Source organism: Hippopotamus amphibius, chromosome 9 (genome assembly GCF_030028045.1).
Source record: "Hippopotamus amphibius kiboko isolate mHipAmp2 chromosome 9, mHipAmp2.hap2, whole genome shotgun sequence".
NCBI classification, from domain to species: Eukaryota; Metazoa; Chordata; class Mammalia; order Artiodactyla; family Hippopotamidae; genus Hippopotamus; species Hippopotamus amphibius.
In genome coordinates, this window is record NC_080194.1 from 2,218,561 (window position 1) to 2,240,995 (window position 22,435).

The window sequence follows — 22,435 nt, forward strand, 5'->3', positions numbered from 1 at the left end:
AGAGTAGCCTTGTGTAGGACAGACTGTTCACAGTGGGAGGGACCTGAGTGATCGTCCATCCCTCCCTCGGCCGGCACCTGTCTTATCGTACAATGGGCTGGGAAGCCAGTACTTGGACTTACACTGTGTCCTTTCCTAAGTCACTTGTTTCTTTTCCAGACTAAATAGTAAAATTCCTGTAACTTTTCTCTGTTTATTTTCTAATCTTTTTTCTTCTTATTTTTGTTATTTCTTTAGATTTTCCACATATCATTCAAGCTGTGAGACCTCAGCCTAGATATACACTGATAAAAACGAACAGAACATGGTTTTATTCTATAATAGAAAAATTACAGTCATATATGCACGTGGCTAACTTCTAGTCCTGTTACGTCGTTCTCATTTGTGTCTCTCATTACAGCATTTGTGTCTTTAAAAAAAAAATCGTTGACATACAGCTCTCTCTGTTTCAGTAGAACATCCCCCACACACGCACAGATCCATTTCCACTTAGTGTGATGCCTGCCTTGTCTGTTCTTGTGGTGGTTTTTCTCCCTCCAAAGTGAGTTCTCCTGCCCCTCCTCAGGAGTTCCCAACATGTGAGCGCAAGGAAGATTGTTCTGACTTGTTGCTGGTTTTCGCGGTGCCTCCTGTGCTGCTCCGCCCAGCATGATACTGTTCACAGGCTCATGACGCTGATAGAGGTGGGCATGTGTCCTTGTTAATAAACACTTGGTTAAAGTGTGTAAAAAATCAGTCTAGGGCTTCCTGGGTGGCGCAGTGGTTGAGAATCTGCCTGTCAACGCAGGGGGCATGGGTTCCGTCCCTGCTCCAGGAAGATCCCATGTGCTGCGGAGCAACTAAGCCTGTGCGCCACAGCTGTTGAGCCTGCGCTTTAGAGCCTGTGAGCCACAACTGTTGAGCCCATGTGCTGCAGCTACTGAAGCCCACGTGCCTAGAGCCCGTGCTCCACAACAAGAGAAGCCACGGCAATGAGGAGCCCGCGCACCACAAGGAAGAGTAGCCCCCGCTCACCGCAACTAAAAAAAAGAAAGTCCGCGCACAGCAAAAAAGACCCAACACAGCCCATAAAATAAATAATTAATTAAAAAAAATCGGTCTAATGGTCCCTTCCATGTATCTGAAATGCTTAGATTTGGGATAAACCTTTTCAGTTATAACTATCATGCATTTATTAGCACATCAGCATTCAAAACAAGATGCTTTTGAATGTGGAGTCTGTTACACGTGGTGTAGTTCCCAGGAGATAACTTAAGATGTAGGGAGCTGGGAGTCATGTTCATGTCTGAGAAATTTCATAACTTCTGGAGGTAAATAGGACCAAAAGGTGTAGTGTTTTATATTCTAGGTCATCAGATGGTGTTAGACACAAGAGGAGCAGAAAAAGTGAAAGTGGGAGCCGGCTGTGCCAAGGGCCTGCTTTGAGAGGCACAGCGGTAGTACCCGTGCCTAGAGAGGGCTCTCACCCCGGCACATGGACGAGGTGCTCCCTGCTGCCGCTGCGTGAGACCAGTCAAGCGGTGTCAGAGCCGGCTCTCCCGTTCCTTGTAGCAGTTCTCATGAAAAATTGGTTTGCTGCAGGATATCAGCAGCCACTTCAGGGAATTCTAGTGTCGTCCCCAAACATGTCACAGGATCTGACTCTGCAGATGCATTGTGTGTGAATGAAATGCCATGTCTGAGAATGTCAGCAGGGAACAAAAGAAGACATTGGGAAGTGACACCACTGGTGCCAGAAAATGGGGACCAGATCCAAGAAAAGGTAATCGTATTTCCAGTCGGAGTGTTTTGAACGGCAGGATGGCCTGTTTACTGGCAGTAAGTAGCCAGGGTGAATGAAATGGAGTAGGAGACCACCAGCTTTCACTAGAGTAGCTTTGCTCACCAGAGTTGGCCTAAGATCCCATCATTCAGGTCAAGCAGTCTCTTCACAACGTTGGCCCAAAAAAGGGAGTTAACATGTAGAGAGTAGTGATGTGCCCTTAAAGGAAGAGGATTTGAGATGCTGTGACGTGACGGTTAAGATGATTAGGAGCCCTGCAAGTCAAGCTCACTGGTTTTCCTGCTTTTGATGGTTATGTGGTCCTTTGCTACCTAGGAGGTGTAACTCATATTTGTGTTGCTCTCGCATTTCTAGAGCAAAGCTACTGTTTAACTCTTGAAGTTGAAATATGAAAAACACAAAGGAGCCCATCAAATCTAGACAGACTGATGAGACTCAATTTCATTGCTAAGATTGGAACGTAGTCTGACTGCCTAAGTTAATACAGAAGTAAAGCAAGTAAAGCATTTAGGTCCTGAAAAAAATTTGCTTCAAGTGGACACCGTGCAGTTTGTAGCGTCAGTAAGAACATGATACTCCATGATAGCAGCTCCAGAACTTAGGAGTGTGGCAGAATGTCTTTAAACTCCTCTGATGCCTGCTTTCAGCAGACTTTGCCTGAAATCGGTCATATCCAAGTGCTGCATGGGCCTGGTTCATTCCTACTTAGTTTCTAAAAGGCCATCTTATTTTTTGGTGTGGCATGTGTATTTATCAGTAAAAGTTAGCTTCTAGGTTGATCTGAATCTCAAGTGAAAACAGTTAAGATTGATTTGATGTTATGCTTAATTTTGATATGACTTTATTTGAAACTCAGATCCTATACTCATCAAAAAGTGCCTTTACTGCCAAGTTTAAAAGCTGACAGTCTTTTCTCCCATCTCCTAGAAAACATTAAAAATCAGTTCTTTCTTAGCCTCTTCAGAGAAGATAAAGCAAAAACCAATAACTGAGAAATTAGCATCCAGAAAGTTCAAAAATGGAGTATGTGAGTTTCAAAGGCTCCAAATCAAAACAAAACAAAACAAAACAAAACAAAACAAAACAAAACAAAACAAAACAAAACAGAAAACCCCAGAGTAGACTAAGTTTCCAGAATGGGAAAGTCTTATTTTATTCTCCCTTTCTTTTTCTTGCCTTATTTTTGACCAAATGAGTTTGTCTTTAAACACAATTTTAGCTTCTTACATGATCTGTGTGTTTCTGCTGCTTACAGTGAAGATACATTGATTTTGTCATAAAAAGTCTTGCCCTGGGTTGCGTTGCTCCGAGGTGTTATTTTGGAGGCTGGTGATGTGCGCCTGTGAGAGTCTGCCGTGGTAGGCTGTAAGCAGTGCCGTTCAGCGAGTTATTGCCACCTGCGCCTACCTGCAGTCATTCTCCGTACAGCAGCATCGTTTTTTCCACAAACATCAATTGCTGTCTCAGTTTCTGTTTGGTTTTTTTTGTTTTAATTTGGTGTCTGTTTCAGGATTTTGTTCACATTTGCCAAATTGTCTTTTGCCAAGCCATATGATATATACTTGTGATTCTGTGAGATCCCTTCCATAAGAAATTGAGTCAAATAGGTTAGTGGGATTTTAAACGCACGCGAATGGACACAAATTAAATTATGTACAGACGGCTATTTCAGGATAGCTGTTTTCTCTGAAATGACAAGAGGTGAAATCTTCTGACTATTTTCTTTCAATGTTAGGAAGATTCTTTTGTTTTTCCCCTGTAGATTGCCCAACTGGCAAAGGTTAAAATGCTAATAGTATATATTCTGCTGAAGGCAATGATGAGCTTGAGCCCAGACATTCAGGATACCTGACTAACAGGTCTTGAGGGCATTCTAGGGAGATATATTTTGATGCGTTTATAAGGAAGCTTTAAGCATAGGACATATTTCTAAAACCCCTACAGCTAGTTTGGGTAATTAATTTAACTAGCCAAAACAGCAAAAAAAAATTTTGTGCTAACGAGATCACAGAGTTGGAAAGAAAAAGTACAGTAACGTGGTTTGGGCAGCTGATTGCATTGTACTTTGCTATTTGGTAGTCTTGTCTATTGAACCCTGGTTATTTTTAAGGAAAAGATTAATTTTTCCTATCCGTCCATGTATTTGTAATTAACAGTTTTCAGGGACAAAACCACTTGCATTTTCATCTGTGCAATCTTTGTTAATTTTGTAGAAATTAGAAATAAAATATTATAGTGAGTAAGGATAATGATCTCTTTCCCACCAGTTTGGTTTTGGGTTTTTTCAAAAGAACAAATCTGTTAACCTTAAAAATCTGGAGCTCTTCACTGTCAAGAATTTCAGCTTACCAGACAGCTTCATGGAGCGCCACCACTGCTGATAGGGAGTCTGCAGCCCACACCCACGGGGCAAGAAGGGAGTACATCTGAGTACTGTCTGCAAGCAGTGGTCTTCAGTCTTACTCGCTTTCAGTATACTCTGACATCTCCTACATCTTTACTCATTCTTAGTGCTAATAAGAATCTCATTTTTTCATTGTACTAGAGCTTTAAGATAGCAAGTGTATCATTTAAAAATTAACAGGTGTACATCTCTTGGATTTAAAAGTCTAGTTAATTTTTTCTCCATAGTGATGAATAGAGATGTATGCTTTCTTTGTATACATGTTTACTTAAATTTATTTTTGCTGCTTCTTGTAGGCATCATGATGTCTCACCCCTAAAGACTTGAGCATTTATCTCCAGCATGACCATAGTATGAGTATCACACTCAGGGAATTTAAGATTGATACAGTACTTTTCTCTAACAGAGTACTTCTCAGACTATCTGTGGTAAAGGATCTGTTTTTAAACTTCCAATCCATCACTTGCACTTTTGTAATATACAATAAGATGGATTATTAGAAAAGTGAAGTTTAAAAAAAAGCATATATACAAAGCACAAGCCCAATTGTTTTATCATTAAACAGACATAAAATTATTGTCACATTTCTCTAAACATTTCTCAGTGTTCATTCTCAACTTTTATACTTATCACTTATCAGTAATAGTTTACAGATCAGCAGGGGCCCGTGGACTATAGTTTTGGGTAACACTAATCTCAAAATCACATTTCCCTAGTCGATAACCACTGTGTTCTGTAGAAGGCTTTGTATTTTTAATCCAGTATCCAGTCAAGGATCACACATTGCATTTGGTTGCCATTTCTCTTTGATGTTTAATCTTTAGCAGTTTCATGGCCTTTTTGTGGAGGGAAGGGGAAAGGGGTAGAGGTTCATTAGCTGACATTTTTTAAGAGTCCAAGCCAGTTGCAGTGCTGGATGTCCTGCAGTTTTGAGTTATCTGATTTGGTTCCTCATGACTGAATCCACATTAAACATTTTTGGTTTAAGAATACTGCTTAGAGTACTTTGTGCCTTCATCACAGGAGGGCACAACATGACCATTTGCCCAGTTATCAGTGATGTTAAGTTTGATTATTGGTTGAGGTAGTTTCTGTTTAGTTAGTTTTTTAAATGCTGTAGGTCTGTATTCTAGATGATAGAATCATATAATTATTCTATTCAGTTTAACAAACATCTGTGAGGGCTACCAATTTCCAGGCAGCGGACTACGAAAATGCATAGGACCTACTCTCCCTGTTCTCCAGGCACTGGCAGCATAGTAGAAGAGACAGATGCATAACATATAAATTGAAGTATAAAGTAGATTATGGTATATGCCATTATAGACTTATAAACAGAGTGTTTTGCAGACATGGAGAAGGGAGATATTAATAGAGGATTAGGGAAGGGTTTGTGTAAAGAAGTGTTTGTTCTAGGTCTTCAGGAATGAACGCGGTTTAGATAGGTAGGAGAGATATTGGGTGGAAGGGAGGAACTGATTTAAGCAAGGGTACAGAGGCAAGAAGAAGCGTTTCACGTTCTGGAAATAGCAGGTAATTCAGAGTGGCTGAAGGAATGAATATAGTGGGAGGTGAGGTACAATCGTTAGCAGCCTTTAGTGTCTCACCTAGTTTAGGCTCTATTCCATCATCACCAGGGAGAAGACACGGGAAATTTTAAGCAGAGAAATGACGTGGTGATATCCCTTTTTGAGAAAGTTTTCTATTAGCAAAGGGATCTAACTGCTCAAGATGGGAGAGATACTAGTTGGGAAGATGTTATAAATTGTCCTAGTAAGAGGCCTGAATCACCGCCATGGGATAGGAGGACAGGATAGTCCTAGGACTAATTAGACAGAAGAGGGAGGGCGTGAACGTGCATAGGATTCCCCACCTGAGCTGTCAGGGTGTTATTAAGATAGGAAACTGCAAGGTGGGAAGACAGTGATGCATTGGGTCTTGAGCAGGCCAAATTTTCAGTGTTGGTGAGGCATTAATGTAGATGTGTCTATCATATAATTAGAAATGTGGGTATGGGGTTCAAGAGAGGCCAGGGTTAGAGACATAGATTTATTGACTTCTGCTATGTTCTATGTTCCAGACCTGTTAGGTAGGTACCTTATATTGTTACCTGATTTAATATTCACAGCAGCCTTGTGAGGTGTATACTGTTATCCCCATTTAAGAGGTGAGTAAACAACTGAAGTTAACTTGCCTGAGGCCATAGAGCTAATCATAAGAGCCACGATTCTATCCAGGGTATGTGGACTTCCACTGTCCCACGAAAGAGATAACTGCAGCATTGAAGTTGAATGTAGGTACCCAGGGAATGAGTGTAGATAAGGAGAGGAAGAGGGCCTAGGATAGGAACTTAAAAAAACATGAATATAAGAGGACCTAAACCTAAAGAAGCTTCCAGGGCCATGGGAAAGAGAAACAAGAAAGTAATGACAAGTAATAGTGACAGGTGAGCAGAGGATCCCAGGAGGAGCACGGGCAATGGCGCACTAGCACAAAGAGGCCAAGGAAAACAGAGATCCGAGTAGCTTTTGAGGGAAGTTGATAGATGATCACCTAAGGGTGACTGGAAGGTGAGGGTAAGGATGGCATGAACTTCAGGCAGAGCCTGTGGCTTGGTTAAAGGATTCTTTCCAGTAGTAATGAGCAGCTCAGGAGTAAGGATTGTTAAGATCAAAAGGAAGAGGGGGTCTAGTGCAAGGAAGGGCGCAGTGGAAGTAGTGTAGCGTGGGTCCCAAGATGCACAGGAAGTACTGAAGCTGTGACTGACGGGTAGTCTGCAAGTCTAGACAGAGTGAATGGACCTAGGGTGTGCAGCTCGCTTCTAATTTATGTGCATGAAGTTTTAAAAGTAATGTTATACTAAAGAAGCTTTTGGTCTTTCCTTTTTGTTTTGGTGTTTTGTGTATATAGTTTTTAAATTAAAAGAAGGCAAAAATTCATAGTAATTCTTTTATTTTGGAAGTCAATCAGGAAGTGAAAACTGCTCTACAGCTCTGCTATGCCAAACTCATGGGCATCCACATTTTTTTGCTTTGGGGAGACTTTGTTAGCTAAAGACAGTGCCTGAAATAACATCTCTATTCTGCAGAAGTCAGAGAAGAAAAAGGATCTCAGCCAAAACTCTTTCATGAATTTAGAAATGAAAAGCAATGCTTAGTACCAAGTGGGAGATGTCATGAAATCCTAGACTTCGAGAGCCAGAAGGTATCTTAGGAATTGCAGTCTTCTTATTTCAGCAGCTGTTTCATTGAACACTTCTTAAACACCCTAGCACTGGCCAGCTAACAAGTGAAGTTACCAGTTGAAACAGTTTATTCTTACCTTTAAGGAGCTCACAGTCTAGTGGGAAGGTCAAAGAGCCCGGTAACTCCATTAGGAAATTTAGTGAAGGTGTTCAAATATTTGTTGAACAAATGAAAAAAAATCCATGTTTTAATTGATATCCTCAGGCCACCTAATTTTAAAATTGACTGATTCTGTAATCTAACACAACTATCAGATGCTTTCCTAATAAAGTTAATATTTCAAAGTAACAATAACAAAGAGCGTAGTGATAGAGGGGAACGGGAGCTGTGATTTATTGGCTGCCCATTTTCTTTTGGGCTCTCTACTCATCACACATTTCATTTTCACCTTTCAGGAAAGGAGAGGAGAGAGAACAGCAGCCTTGGGAAGAGAGAGAGTGTCCGTTTTTTATGCAGAGGAGACCTGAGCATGCTTGTCGATAGTTGGAGGGGAAGAAGCCAGTGAAGAGGGAGCTACTGGTCACTGTCTGGTTCCTTCTGTTGCTCCAGTGTACCTAACAACACAGTCTTAAAAGTCAGCTAATCATTACCACCCCCAGTCCGCTGGGTTAGGAAAGGGGCTGTCAGGAGAGGGGGACAGTAAATTTCCAAAATCAAGGGGAAAGAGAGGTACACACGTACATTTTGATTTCTTGTTCTTCCCTGACTTCTGTGGGCCAGGGCTTCAGAAATAGTGCACAGCAGCTTAGGAGACCTGCTGTTTCTTCCAGAGCCAAGACTGTTCTTATTTTTGCTTTATGGTTGTTGTTGACTTGGAGTATTATAAACCATCAAAAGGTGAGACCCCAAAAAACATACTCCAAGTTTAACTTCATTTTGAGCTACCCACACCACTGTTCCCAACAGTGTCGTACAGCGTAAAGGCATTTAGGCGTTAGAGTCAGAAAACAAAGACTCGGGTCCTGGTTCTGCTGTGTAATTGCGTCATTTGGGGCAGATCCCTAAATCTCCTTGAGCTTCACTTTACTCTTCTTTACGTATCTTCACAGGATTGTTGTGAAGTACAAATAACATAATGTATTTAAAAGAAAAGCCTTCGGAAACCATAATGTCAGTTATAGTTATAGAATGCTGACGTTTTAAAAATAGTTGTATATCTTAGACTGGTAGTATACCTGGCCTCAGGTGACTTAGTCATTGAATTATTAAACCTCCATTATTAATTTTCCTTACAGATGCTCAAGAGATTGCTTCGTGGGTATAAATCAGGAGAGAGCTTTAGTTTTTATCTTCAGAAGATTATCCTTATTCCTACAACTGACTCTCAAACTAGACTTATTTTTAAGTATTTTTAAAGTTATTTATTATTAAGTGACTAAATTAATGTTCCTCAGACACCCCTAATTTTTTTGACTCTAGGCTAGAAACAGGAATAATCTTTTATCAGAGCTTAACAAACTAGTATATTTATTTAATGAGAACACTGAAGTTTGGAATGGTTCATTGTAGAGTTGAACTTCCCTTCCCAGAATATAAAGTGACTGATGGTCCATCTCTGCTTTCAAGGTAACACTGAGCACGTAATTGTAGAGCCCAGAAAAATGCAAGGTTATGGAGGGTTACACTTAAATGAAATGCCCTTATCCTTAGGGATCATACATTCTGGGTCAAAAGACAAAAGCACATAAAACATTTAACAGGCAGAATCCGTACTCTGTGGTGGAGAAGAGCATTGGCTCTGGAACCAGACTGCCTGAGTTAGAATCTTGCTCTGGCTTTGCCATCTACTACCTCTGGAACCTCGGAAAGTTACTTAACTTTTCTGTGCTTCAGTTTCTCCATCTGTAAAATGGGATACTAATAGTACCTATCTCATAGGATTGCTTTGAAGATTAAATTACAAACTGTGCTTAGAATTGCCTGCCATATAGTAAGTACTATATGTTTTTAGCTGCTGTTATCGTATGTGTAGGTGTTAAATTATGTATGATTCAACCATTTGGTGTAACAGGGTTTCACAGATCATTCTTGGCAGGTAGAGTCACGGAGAGTTTTGTAGAGGAGGTGGTACTTACAGAACGTTCAAGGGTAGGTGGACAGAGGCAGAGGAGAGAAAGAAAGGTAAATTAGGCCCTGGGAATGTCATCAACAAAAGCTTAAAAATGGGACCAAACTTGTTAAGTTCACTGAGCAGGGAGGAGACCGATCTTATGAAAGGATACGGATAAGATGGGGGGTGAATATACAGAGCAGTGGTGGGATGGGAGTGGAGTGGATAGGGTGGACAGGATTGCTAGGCTGAAAATAGCATTTCGCAGTTTGCATTCACATCTGTTCGCTTAAATCTAACATAACTCTATTACTCAGATATATTTATGTAACATAAACATACATTTTATTATTGTTGTTATTATTTTCATTTTCATTTTACAAATAAGTATACTTGAACTCAGAGAGATGTAGCTTGTCCAGCAGCATCGGGTTTTCACACTCCAAACCCAGCCCCATTTCTCTGTATCTTGCTGTTTCTCTTCCTTTGCTAGATATACAGGTAGATTTAACAGTCAGCTCAGCCAGTCAGGTCGGCTCTTCTATATTCTGCCTTTGACCCCTGGATTGGTTTTCAGGCCATTGGCACTTCTCTAGTGAAGCAAACTGGGTCAGGATGAGATGTATGCCACCAGTTTCCCAACTCTTTCAGGAAAAGAAGAGAAGAGTTCTGATGAAATTCAGCTGTTCTTTTCAGAACCAAGGCCACGTATGGCTCATAGTACCCTGGATGTGCTTTATAACATGGAATTCTGCTCTGATACGTTCTTTAATAAGGACACACACACACAGGAAAATTTTAATACCCTTAAAGATTCTACAAAACTTGCTAAATATGATTGAATTATCAACAGGATATTATTATGTATTATGAGGCTAATATTTGACGTGGTGGAGTGTAGGAGTGTTTGTATGTAAACACATACACAGTGTAGGGGAAGGTGCTGAAATGTTACAGTTAACATTCCCACTTGGAAAATGAAATAGTTTGCAGGTTACTTATCTGAACTTCACTTTGTGTTATTTCCCACATACCGGTGAGTAGAAAAACAATGAACACGTTTTACTTGAAGTTCTTTTCTTACCTGGAGTCTGGTAATCCCAAGAAGGGCAAAGAGAAGAAATAGAAGCAGATATGTGATTAGGAATGTAAATAACTTTAGTAATGCTGACTATTGCGATAGATCCTGTACCTGATGAGAGAGTCTAATATCATCCTAAGACCTGCAAATGATAAAAATAAATCATATTTATGGAAATTAAAGTCCAGGTATTTTTATTGTTAGGTTATATGAAGGGTGCACATCTTTTTCTCAGTAATTTTTGGTTTAAATTATGTCACTGAAACAAAATAATGATGGATTTAATATTCATTCTGGCAGTTTATTTTTAATGTGAATAAAATTAACAGTAAAACTATGATGAAAGGTGGTTGTAAGTATCTTCTGTAATTCTTGGATTCAGAGCTGAGCCTGGGCTCCTTCAAAGGCCAGGACTCTTCTTCCTCTCTTAGAACCTCATCATCTCTTGGTATGTTTCTAGGCATATGGTAGATTTGAAGTGAGCTGGTGTTGAAGATGGGACATTCACACCGTGGTTATAGGGAAGAAGGATCACTTTTTTGATTAATCACTCTGGATGTAAGTGTTTTTGTAACAGGGAATTGTCTGTAGAACTACATTGCGAGATAGCTTTAAAGATTAAAACTTTGTGATGTGCCTGGTATATGCTAGGCACTTAATAAATAAATAATAGTTGTTATTGTTGTTACTATTTAAAAATTTTTATTGAGCAAATGTTTTGATTTTGACCTTGCTTTTTTCTGATTTTTAAAAATACGTATTGTTAGTGTTTATATTTTGTGCCTTTGAAGGAAATAATAGAATTGTTATTCCCTTCTAAGTGAAGATTGCTGGTCTTAAAATATTTTTGTGCCATTTCTATTGTAGGCAACTTTACCACATTCTTACAGTAGGCATTCACGATAGTTCACTTGTTAATACAAGTGTGTATTTTAAGACAAGATATTTGACCAATTGAATAGATTGTAGTAACTTGGAGTAAACCAGATTCAGCTGAAATCTCACTGATCCCACTAGATGGCGTTAATTCATTAAGTGATAACTTCATCCTCTAACTTAAGCAGACAGCCCATGTAGTTGAACTGATTTGAGTATCTTGAGAGGGTGAGTGTAGCAGTATACTCTTGGACTCCTTGCTGTTTATACAGAGTGATTTGTGGAGGTTATTTGGAAATACTAGGAAGATCAGAAGGCTGAGGACAGATTTATTAAAACTAAAAAACTGTAATAAATACATTTCGTTAGGTGCTAGTTAATTCTAGCTTTTTTAAAATGTTTTTTTAATGTTTTTATTGGAATATAATTGCTTTACACTCTTGTACCAGTTTTTGAGGTACACCAAAGTCACTCAGCTGTATTTATACACATATCCCCATAACCCCTCCTTCCCGTGACTCCCCCCCCCACCCTCCCCGTCCCAGCCCTCTAAGGCATCATCCATCATCGAGTTGATCTCCCTTTGTTATACAGCAACTTCCCACTGGCTATCTGTTTTACAGTTGGTAGTATATATATGTCTGTGCTACTCTCTTAATTCTAGCTTTGACTTAGCCTTTGCCCTAATTGTATATTCAGCTGAAAGATTCGGAACTTACTGATTCCTCATAGTTTATTGCCCTATTATCATGATTCTTGTTTGGACTTCTGGAAACATTGTAAAACAATTGAAAATGGGAAGCAGATACTTCTTGAAGCATATAACTTATAACAGATTTAATTTTAAATGATTTGGTTCTTATTTGTAAGGACTAGGTCAGCAATGATCCATTTGTGGGTTACTCTGGTTTTTCAGTCATAAATGTAAAGTAAAACAAATGCCCCAATTCTTTAATTCTCTCTTGTGTGAATTTGAATTACTTATTATCTACAAAGATCATTTTATATTACAGATTAGTCAGTTTCAAAGTTTAAAAATTGTGCTTTTCCACAGTCAATTGTAGGCCCTAAATAATTAAATGATTAATCTCTTTTCCATGTATGTTTTATTTCCTTCTGTTTTTAAGAGTTCTGATGTGAAAAAATTTTAAAGAAATGATGAATACATTTCACACGCAAAAAAGTCTTTCTACGTTTCATTAGAAGTGGTTTTTTTTTTCTTTATGATCGGAGGCATATAGCGGGAATATAATTGTTTCACAATTGATGGGATGATCCATCTTGAGCCATAGAGGCTTAATTGCACTACAGATATTATTCTTTTATTCATTGCTCCTGGGGAATAATGGTTGGTACTGATGGTTCCCTTAGTGTTTGTCTAACTGTTCCAGTGTAAGGTCGTTCGAATTTCTTAGTAAAAAGATTGCCAATAGTTTTATTCATTGGTTAAAATTAAAAAGTTGAGAACCGTCAAGGGCTTTTGGCAATAGAGTTAAAATAATGTGGTTTTTAAAAAATTTTATTGAAGTATAGTTGATTTACAGTGTTGTGTTAATTTCTGCTGTACAGCAAAGTGATTCAGTTATACGTATATACATTCTTTTCCATATGGTTTATCACAAGATATCGAATGTAGTTGCCTGTGCTGTACGGTAGGACCTTGTTGTTTATCCATCCTATATATAATAGTTTGCATCTACTAATCCCAAACTCCCAATCCTTCTCTCTCCCACCCCACCCTTGGCAACCACAAGTCTGTTCTCTATACCTGAGTCTGTTTCTGTTTTGTAGATTTGCTCATTTGTGTTGTATTTTACATTCCACATATAAGTAATATCATATGGTATTTGTCTTTCTCTTTCTGACTTACTTCACTTAGTGTCATAATCTCTAAGCCCATCCCTGTTGCTGTAGATAGCATTATTTCACTTTTTTATGGCTGAGTAATATTCCATTGTTTATATATAGCACATCTTTTTTTAACTTGGATTTTATGGAGTATAGTTGATTTACAATGTTGTGTTAGTTTCAGGTGTACATCAAAGTGATTTAGTTATACATACACATATCTCTATTCTTTTTCAGGTTCTTTTCCCATATAGATTATTACAAAGTATTGAGTAGAATTCCCTGTGCTATACAGTAGGTCCTTGTTGATTATCTATTTTATATATAGTGGTGTGTATATATGTTAATCCCAACCTCCTAATTTATCCCTCCCCCCCAACTTTCCCCTTTGGGAAACCATAAGCTTGCTTCTTAAGTCTGTGAGTCTGTTTTTGTTTTGTATATAAGTTCATGTTTTAGATTCCTCATGTAAGTGATATCCTATGATATTTGTCTTTCTCTGTCTGACTTCTTTCACTTAGTATGATAATCTCTAGGTCCATCCATGTTGCTGCAAATGGCATTATTTTATTCTTTTTTATGGCTGAGTAATATTCCATTGTATATATCACCACATCTTCTTTATCCATTAATCTGTAGATGGACATTTAGGTTGCTCCCATGTCTTGGCTATTGTAAATAGTGATGCAGTGAACATTGGGGTGTATGTATCTTTTCGAATTACGCTTTTCTCCAGATATATTCCTAGGAGTGGGATTGCTGGCTCATACGGTAGCTCTATTTTTAGTTTTTTAAGGAACCTGCATTCTGTTTTCCATAGTGGCTGTACCAATATACATTCCCACCAACAGTGCAGGCGGGTTCCCTTTTCTCCACACCCTCTCCAGCATTTATTGTTTATAGACTTTTTGATGATGGCCATTCTGACTGGAATGAGGTGATACCTCGTTGCAGTTTTGATTTGCGTTTCTCTAATAATTAGTGATGTTGAGCATCTTTTCATGTGCTTTTTGGCCATCTGCAGGTCTTCTTTGGAGAAACGTCTATTTAGATCTTCTGCCCAGTTTTTGGTTGGGTTGTTTGTTTTTTTGATATTGAGCTGTGTGAGCCGTTTGTGTATTTTGGAGGTTAATCCCTTGTCAGTTGCGTTGTTTGCAAATATTTCCTCCCATTCTTTGGGTTTTCTTTTCATTTTGTTTATGGTTTCCTTTGCTGTGCAAAAGCTTTTAAGTTTGATTAGGTCCCATTTGTTTTTTGTTTTGTTTTGTTTTTATATTCATTACTCTAGGAGGTGGATCCAAAAAGATATTGTTGCGATTTATATCAAAGAGCTTTCTGCCTATGTTTTCCTCTAAGAGTTTTATAGTATGCAGTCTTACATCTAAGTCTTTAGTCCATTTTGAGTTTATTTTTGTGTATGGTGTTAGAGCATGTTCTAATTTAATTCTTTTACATGTAATAGCTGTTCAGTTTTCCCAGCGCCACTTATTGAAGAGACTATCTTTTATCCGTTGTATATTCGTGCCTCCTATGTTGTAGATTAATTGGCCATAGGTGTGTGGGTTTATTTCTGGGTTGTCTATCCTGTTCCATTGATCTATATTTCTGTTTTTGTGCCAGTACCATACTATTTTGATTAATGTAGCTTTATAGTATAGTCTGAAGTCAGGGAGCCTGATTCTTCCAGCTCCATTTTTCTTTCTCAAGATTGCTTTGGCTATTCAGGGTCTTTTGTGTTTCCATACAAATTTTAAGATTTTTTTTGTTCCAAGATCTGCAAAAAATGCCATTGATGATTTGATAGGGATTGCATTGAATCTGTAGATTACCTTGGGTTATATATACCACATCTTCTTTATCCATTCATCTGTCAGTGAACAAAATAACATGTTTTATAAATCAGAATGGGAAGATCTGACTGTGTGGTGCCCATTAATCAAATCAGTATCTCAAATGAAGGTTTTACTGTTTCTTATGATCTTAGGAAGCTTCAACCAAAAAATAGCAACTGCCTAAGGTAATTTAGTATATGCAAGACATACCTATATTGTGGCTGATTTTTTTTTTGGTGACTTCTGAAAATTCGAATTTTCTAATCACACCTTATGCACATGTTTGTATTTACGGGTGCCATACAGGCATGTATTAAAATTTAACTGCATAGTCTCATTTTCTATGCCCAGAGAAGTTTCTAATGACAGAGAAGTACTGTTGTAGAGGCAAAGAGTAAACAGCATTGCATGACTCTTGAGCTTATCTACATGCTGTGTGTTTCCTTTGGGAGTAGACGTAAGAGAGGAATAAAATTTGAGTGTATGCAGGTGTATGTGTATAGTGAGTGAGAGGGAGAGATCGTCTTTTCGGGAAGCATTGACTCTATTTTACAGATAGATCTTTGGGTGATAAGTCCTTCATCTTGAGGATACAGTTTAGTGGAATGCTGTCCAGTGCTGGCAGGATATAGCACTCAATCCACAGTAAAACTTAAGTACTATAAGCAAATAAATACTCCTGTGCTGTGCAAACCAATATGAAGGAAAATGAATTTCTGTTGGATAAGAGGTCAAATGAGCACAGTTCTTTAAAACTGTGATGTTAAGGAAAAGGATATAGGATGTTCTGTTAGCGACTGATCAAATATTTTATTTCATGGAGTATCCTCACATGTTTTAAGTAGCTTTTAGTACAGTCTTTGAACAAGGACTTCCTTCTCTTCTCTGCCCCCACACCCTGATGTCTCTTCTTCTTCTTCTTCTTCTTCTTTTTTCATTGAAGTATAATTGACATATAACAATATTTCAGGTGTATGACATAATGATTTGATATTTGTGTATTTTTTTAATTGAAGTATAATTGGCATATGACAGTGGTTTTTTATTTCTTATGTATTAAAAGTGAAATCCTTTTCCTTTGGTCAAAAGTACAATTTTTTTTGCTGTATTACAAGGCACCTCAGATGGATTCACTTTGTTGTACAGCAGCACTGTCCATAATGTCAGACCATTTCTGAGAACATTTACTGTTGTTAAAAGCTCCTTTTCATTGAGTTGTTTGGTTTTTATGAAGGTGAATGTCTGATTAAATTTCTTTCTATTATGCATAATTTGGTGATTTTTTAAACTTAAGGGAAAAAGTTTTTGAAATTTTTATGTAAAATGGGACTAGAAAAAGAGAGGTGAGGACTTTAATTATTGGTATATCTTTTTAATTTTCTACTTCGTGACTCCATTAAAGAAAAACAACCCAACTCTGTAATTTTGAAGTAGAGATTCTGAAATTACCACTTTTCTAAAAATATCACTTACAGCTGAAACTTAATATATCTAAGCATTCTAGTTCTGGGGATGATACATATTTTCATAAAGATGTGTTTCCAAATGGAAATAGCACTGAGCCTTCTGAAATAGGGAACCTTTCCAAAATAGGCCTGTGCTTGCCTGGGTGAAGAATATTAGGTTGCAACCCTCAAAAAGGAAATCCTGGCATAGGAAGCAATTGATGAAGGGCAAATATCCACAGAGTCTAATGAAACTTTTAAAGGTGCTTGTATGGGCCTGTGTGCAAAGCCTCACGAGTACCTTTCAAATTAAATATCATATTCTCCATAGTGTGCGGAGCCATGTGTATATTTCTATCTTTGTTTCTGTTGTACATAATACATCACTCTTAATCTTCTGTAAGTACTAGTCGTCATCCTAGTGAGAATCGTAGCCTTTTCTCACTGCCCTTTCTGAAAATGTCATCATAATAATGGGTAGCAGGCAGCTTTATGGTGTTTTAAAAATCAAGTTCATTGGCATTTTTAGACTGTCAGTTTATTATTTAGTGTCATTATCAGTAATAGGAATACTAGGTGTTTTATGACTCTTAATTTTATGTTTGAAAGTTTTTTTCTCTTTTTTCTTTGAGTGGGGTGGGAGATGTATAGGTATCACCCAAATTTTATAGAGGAAACTAATATTAAAGAGAGGCTGAGTGATGACTAGAGTCATATAGACAGGGTGAAAGGAAAACCAACATCCTGGTTGGTAAAGTTTTTTAGCCTTCAATCCAAGTTTTCCCCTTTGTTCAGTACAGTAGGTACAGTGTTTTCAGGGCTATTTTTGTGTGTGTGTATATATATATATATAAACAATTTTAATTAATTAATTAATTTAGGCAGCTTTGGGTCTTTCTCTCTAGTTGCGGTGAGCGGGGGCTACTCTTCACGGATTTCTCATTGTGGTAGCTTCTCTGTTGTGGAGCACAGGCTTTAGGTGCACGGGCTTCAGTTGTTGTGGAGTGCAGGGGCAGTAGTTGCGGCATGCGGGCTCTAGAGTGCAGGCTCAGTGGTTGTGGTGCCCGGGCTTAGCTACCCCGCGGCATATGGGATCTTCCTGGACCAGAGATTGAACCCATGTCCCCTGCATTGGCAGGCGGATGCTTAACCACTGCGCCACCAGGGAAGTCCTGCTATTTTTGTTTAAATGGAACTCTTAATATACAGATTTTCCTTTCAAAACAAGTAACATCTGAATTTTTAAAAGTTCTACCAAGAAACTTGTTCTAGTCCTGTTTTTACCACCTTCACTTATCTCAGAATCTCTCAAAATAATTTTAAATGGGTTTATGCCATTTTGGGGAGAAGAAGAAGGCGCCAAACAAACTTACCTAATATTGGAAGTCCAAAAGAGTTGGAATTGTAGTATTCAAGCTTTAGTAAAATTTTTGCAGCAAATACATATTTATTAAACTAATGCATTTTATTTGAATTCACTTTACTTGACCTGTGTTTTAAGTAAAATTTTACTGGCAGTCTACTTACTGTTGAAAATATTAAGTGTTTTGTTTGTTTGGGGGACTACCATTATTACAAGTATGTGATTTTGGCTTTGGGGGAGAAGGGACCTGAATAAGGCTGTGAACTAGCTCTCAGAGGCTGTTCGGGGGTGGGGGTGGGGCTCTAAACTCCCTGAAATGTGTGCAAAATGTGTGTATATGTTCTTGCACTTATGGCATTTTGGGGGGGCCAGGTCCATAATTCTTCATTATAGTGTTAAAGGTGTAACCCCATTGGTAAGATCCATGATCTAAATCAGATCGCTTACTAGGGCTGAATATAAAGCATTTCATTTTCCCCTTCAAATGAAGAGGGCCACATATGAATACCTTTTTTCAGAGTAGTGCTTTTAAAAGCTAGAAATGTTTGTGGGGGTGGGGTCATTGTAATTTATAAATGGAAAGAGATATGGTAGATTACTCTTGTATTCTATTGGAAAGTTAATAGATTTCACAAGTTACAGTAAGTACTAGTTACAAATTAGTTCCTTTCTGAAACATTAGCCATTCCACAATTATTTTGAGGACTAAGTACCCTAGTTATGAAAGCTAAATATGGAAACAATCTTGAGCATGAAGCAAAGGAAAAAGTTGCTCAAAGGAGCTCAACTTAGCATTAAAGCCCAGCCAGTGTGCCAGATTGTAATGATTTAAATCACTAATGAAATTCATGTTATTCGAGAGGAATTTTTTTCAACATTAAGTGAGGTAGTAATTTTCCAGTAGTCAAATTTAATGAAAACATTTACTCATGTAAATTGGAGCTTTATTTTTATATATTAGTTTTGCCGTTTTATTTGTTTTTTACTAAAAATAGCCACTCTTTTTCTTATATTTTCTCATGAAATCTTTCAGAACCACTTCTAGAAATGGCATCATTTTGCCATAAGTATTTTGTTTTCTCCCCCATCTAGTTTTTATGAAGTAGTGCTAACTCTGCCTTAATTTGATTTGGCATCCCTGCAATTGAACATTTGTAAGTATCTTGTATTACGGCCCATCTGGGTTGTCATAGAAACCAAAGACCTCCATCCTCTTCCCTCTAGTTAAAAATGGAATGCAAACAGGGCTTCAAAGTGACGTTTTTCTAGTACGAGTGACAGCCCTGTGAAGTGCAGAACAGAAAGGTTTCTTATTGGTTTTATTTTCCCATGGCCTATCTTACCAGTTAACTCTGATGCATGCAGTTTTTCTCTTGAAAATCTGGCAAGATACTAATGGAATTTTTAAAATGTAAGCATGGGGGAAAAAAAGAATGCAGCTAATCCCCTTCCTGCTCTTTTCTTATACAAAATTGCAGTGTTAGCTAGCAGTGTTTTTGTTTTCTTCCCTGTGTTGTTAGCTGTTCTGTTGAAGCTATGGGACACGTGGCAGAAGCACTGATTAGTCACCACAACTGTGGCTTTCATTATTAGTCTCATTTATTTTTCAGGTCGGGTGAATGTGGTTTTATCTCATTAGAACCTATAGGCCCATTGGTTAAGTACATGGCAGTAATTCATTGAAATAGAAGTTTGTTGATATGGAAGTTCACATGGCCCTATCATTAGCCATTCTAAAACATTGTAGAGCCCTGATTCTAAAACCTAATTCTAAATTATTGCCCCATTTCCACCACCCTGATAGTCACAGAATCCTTGACTTGACTTTGATTTTTCAGCTTCCACGTACCCTTCAGCTTCCCTACCAGAACAATGCATGACTTTTTTATGGTGTTTCTGCTTTTAAAGCAGCTAAGTTAATAATTTCCGGTGTGCTATTTCAGTTATATTAGCAAAATGTCTGGGTTTGATGGTTAGAGATTTGTTGAACTATTGATGTGGCGTTACTCAAAGTTTAGAGTGTTAAATTCTTGTTTTAGCATAGGTTTTGAATTTAGAAAATGACACAAATGGTGACCTCTGACTATGAAACAAATAGTGAAAAAAGTGACCTCTAAGTTTATATCCTAATAGAAATGTTCCAGAAGGGTTGGATTAAAATCATTAGACAATCATAGTTGGTGAGATTTTGGTCAGCTTTAAGTCTACTGTTTTTCAAAAGGAAAACATTAAAGTCTTTAACATATACAGTTTGACTGTTGACTAGTTCTGGTACTTGTGTACTTTGTTTAGCCCCACATCTCAACTATAGTCATTTCAGCAGTGACTTCAGAAATGTTATGAGTATTTTCATGTCTTGGTGAAAGAGATCCTGCAACTCCCAGTAGAGTATAAATAAGAGGTAGGGTTTATCTACTGTTACATCGAAAGGTAAGAAGATACAGTCCCCAAATAACACTATATTCCTTGGCATATAGTATAGAAGTGAATGATTTGTTTTCATAGCATAGCCTGGGAAATGATGTAGCAGTTTCTTCATGCTAAATATGTTGCTTTCTTCTTTAAAGTTTGCTGCTTTCTCTTATAATTTGGTACTGCTTTGTTTTTATTTTTGTTTTGCAAGTATCAAGCAGTTCAGAGGGTTAACATAACTGGCCTCAACTCTCCAGTCAATTTAAAAATTAGAATCTTCCCTAGATCATTATTTCTATTTATCAGTGTCTGTTAAAAAAAAAAAAAAAAGACTAAGGGTGTTGGTAGTTGTTTAGTAAAAGTCATATCATATTGTCGCCAGCGTTGCAGAAGGTTGTGACTTTGCCTTCACACAGAGGAGTAGGACCGGCATTTCTGTTCACTACTGCTATAATTCATCCTCAGGAGAAAAGTTAAGATGTTTGTGTACATTGGAGACAGTAGGGCCTTGAACAAAATGAAACGTGATGAATTCCTCACCCATTAAGATACAGAAATTCTCATTAAAGTGTCAGTCCCTCTCATCCCTGTGCGTTGTCATCCACAGTTATTTGTTGCTAATAAGCAACATATTTGGTTCTTTCATATCTGTGTTTTTAGGTATATTTCTATAAATTATCAACATAGTTCTGTGTCTTCTAACCACAGTCTAGTAACTTTTCAGCTCCTTCTAAACTACACATTTTTGGCCCTCTCTCTGTATATATTTTTAAAAATTCCTTTCTAAAAATAGACATGCATTTTCAAATGCATTTGTTAGAAACAAGATAGGTTAATTCTACATTCTGTTCTCAAAGAATAGTCTTCTCAAATTCTTTACATTTGAGAATGGAAGTATATACATGCTTTTTCATTGGGTACATGTTTGCTTATTTATTAAGGACCTATAATCAACCACTTGCATCTACACTTGCCTTACTCTGTTTCTCCAAAGTAAAAATTTTTAGTTCTTATTGATAGCCCATGTTTAATGGTTTTTGTCTCAAAAATATTCTTTTGGATTTATCATTGCTCAAAACGTACACTCCCAGGTTTGACCTTGTCTTCTATGTGTTGGCTCTATTTTCTGCTCTGTTTACATATTTTTAAAAATCTTCCAATAATTTTACTTGTTAATAATCTATAAGAAATGTTATAGTTCTTTTACAAACACATCTTCTATTTCCTGAAATAGCTATATAAACTTCTTAAAGAATTTAACTTTTTAATACTATACCACAAAATCTAATACCATACTACCAACTCTGTAGATATATTCGATAAATAATATCTTCAAACCTTATACAACCTATTATGGCCTTAACATCCTTATAAATCTAAGGTGAAAGAATGATTAGCAAGGTGCATGCAAAACAGCAAGCAAATTGATAGTTGTGGGTAACTCAAAGGGTGTTCTGAGAACTTTTTCTAATGCTGCTTTAAATTTGTGTGCTAATCACACAGACGGAAACCCATCTCTGGATAAGTTGCCAATCTTTAAAACAAAGAAGACCAGAATGGTTTGTGTTTGTAGTTCATGCCCTTGTCCTCTGGGATTCAGTAACCTTTTTAGCCTCTCCACAGTAGTACATGTATATTTCTGGGTAGCAGGCTGATTGCAGCTGATGGTACTAAAATGTTTTCATAGGAGCAACACTGTGCTTCCACTTTCCTCGGGAGCCCAGTGTTCAGAGATGACCTGTTTGCACATGGGCCTGTGGTGTATCATTTTTTGGTATAGGAGCAGTAGAATAAGGTGTGACTCTAGTTGGTTGAAGCGGTAGTTTTAGATTCAGGTAAGAGGACCGATTGCTGGTGCGGGACTGAAATTGCAGAATGGGTTTACAGCATGAGGTAGGTTTGCCCAGCAGCAGGTTGATTTGCACTGTGAGACAAGCAGCACACGTAAACAGGTGGCCCAGCAATGGGTCAGAGCAACAGATCCTGAGCAGGTAGATTGGCTTTTGCCTGATTCTTAACATGGTTAATAGAGAGTGGAATTTTAATGTCTACGACTCTTAAAACTGAAAAATAAGTACTTAGTGAAAGAAATTCTA

At 37.7% G+C, this 22,435-nt stretch overlaps 1 protein-coding gene across 19 annotated transcripts in view; it reads left to right on the top strand.

Moving 5' to 3' along the window:
* The window catches only part of PHF21A (PHD finger protein 21A), a 183,653-nt gene that overhangs the window by 93,403 nt on the left and 67,815 nt on the right, over positions 1 to 22,435 (top strand). The window contains exon 4 of one of the 19 annotated variants that reach the window (XM_057748151.1): positions 7,828 to 8,006. The exons of the other annotated variants lie outside the window; for them this stretch is intronic. The gene's annotated coding sequence lies outside the window, so the exon portion shown is untranslated. The remainder of the gene's footprint in view (positions 1 to 7,827; positions 8,007 to 22,435) is intronic. 19 annotated transcript variants of the gene reach the window in all.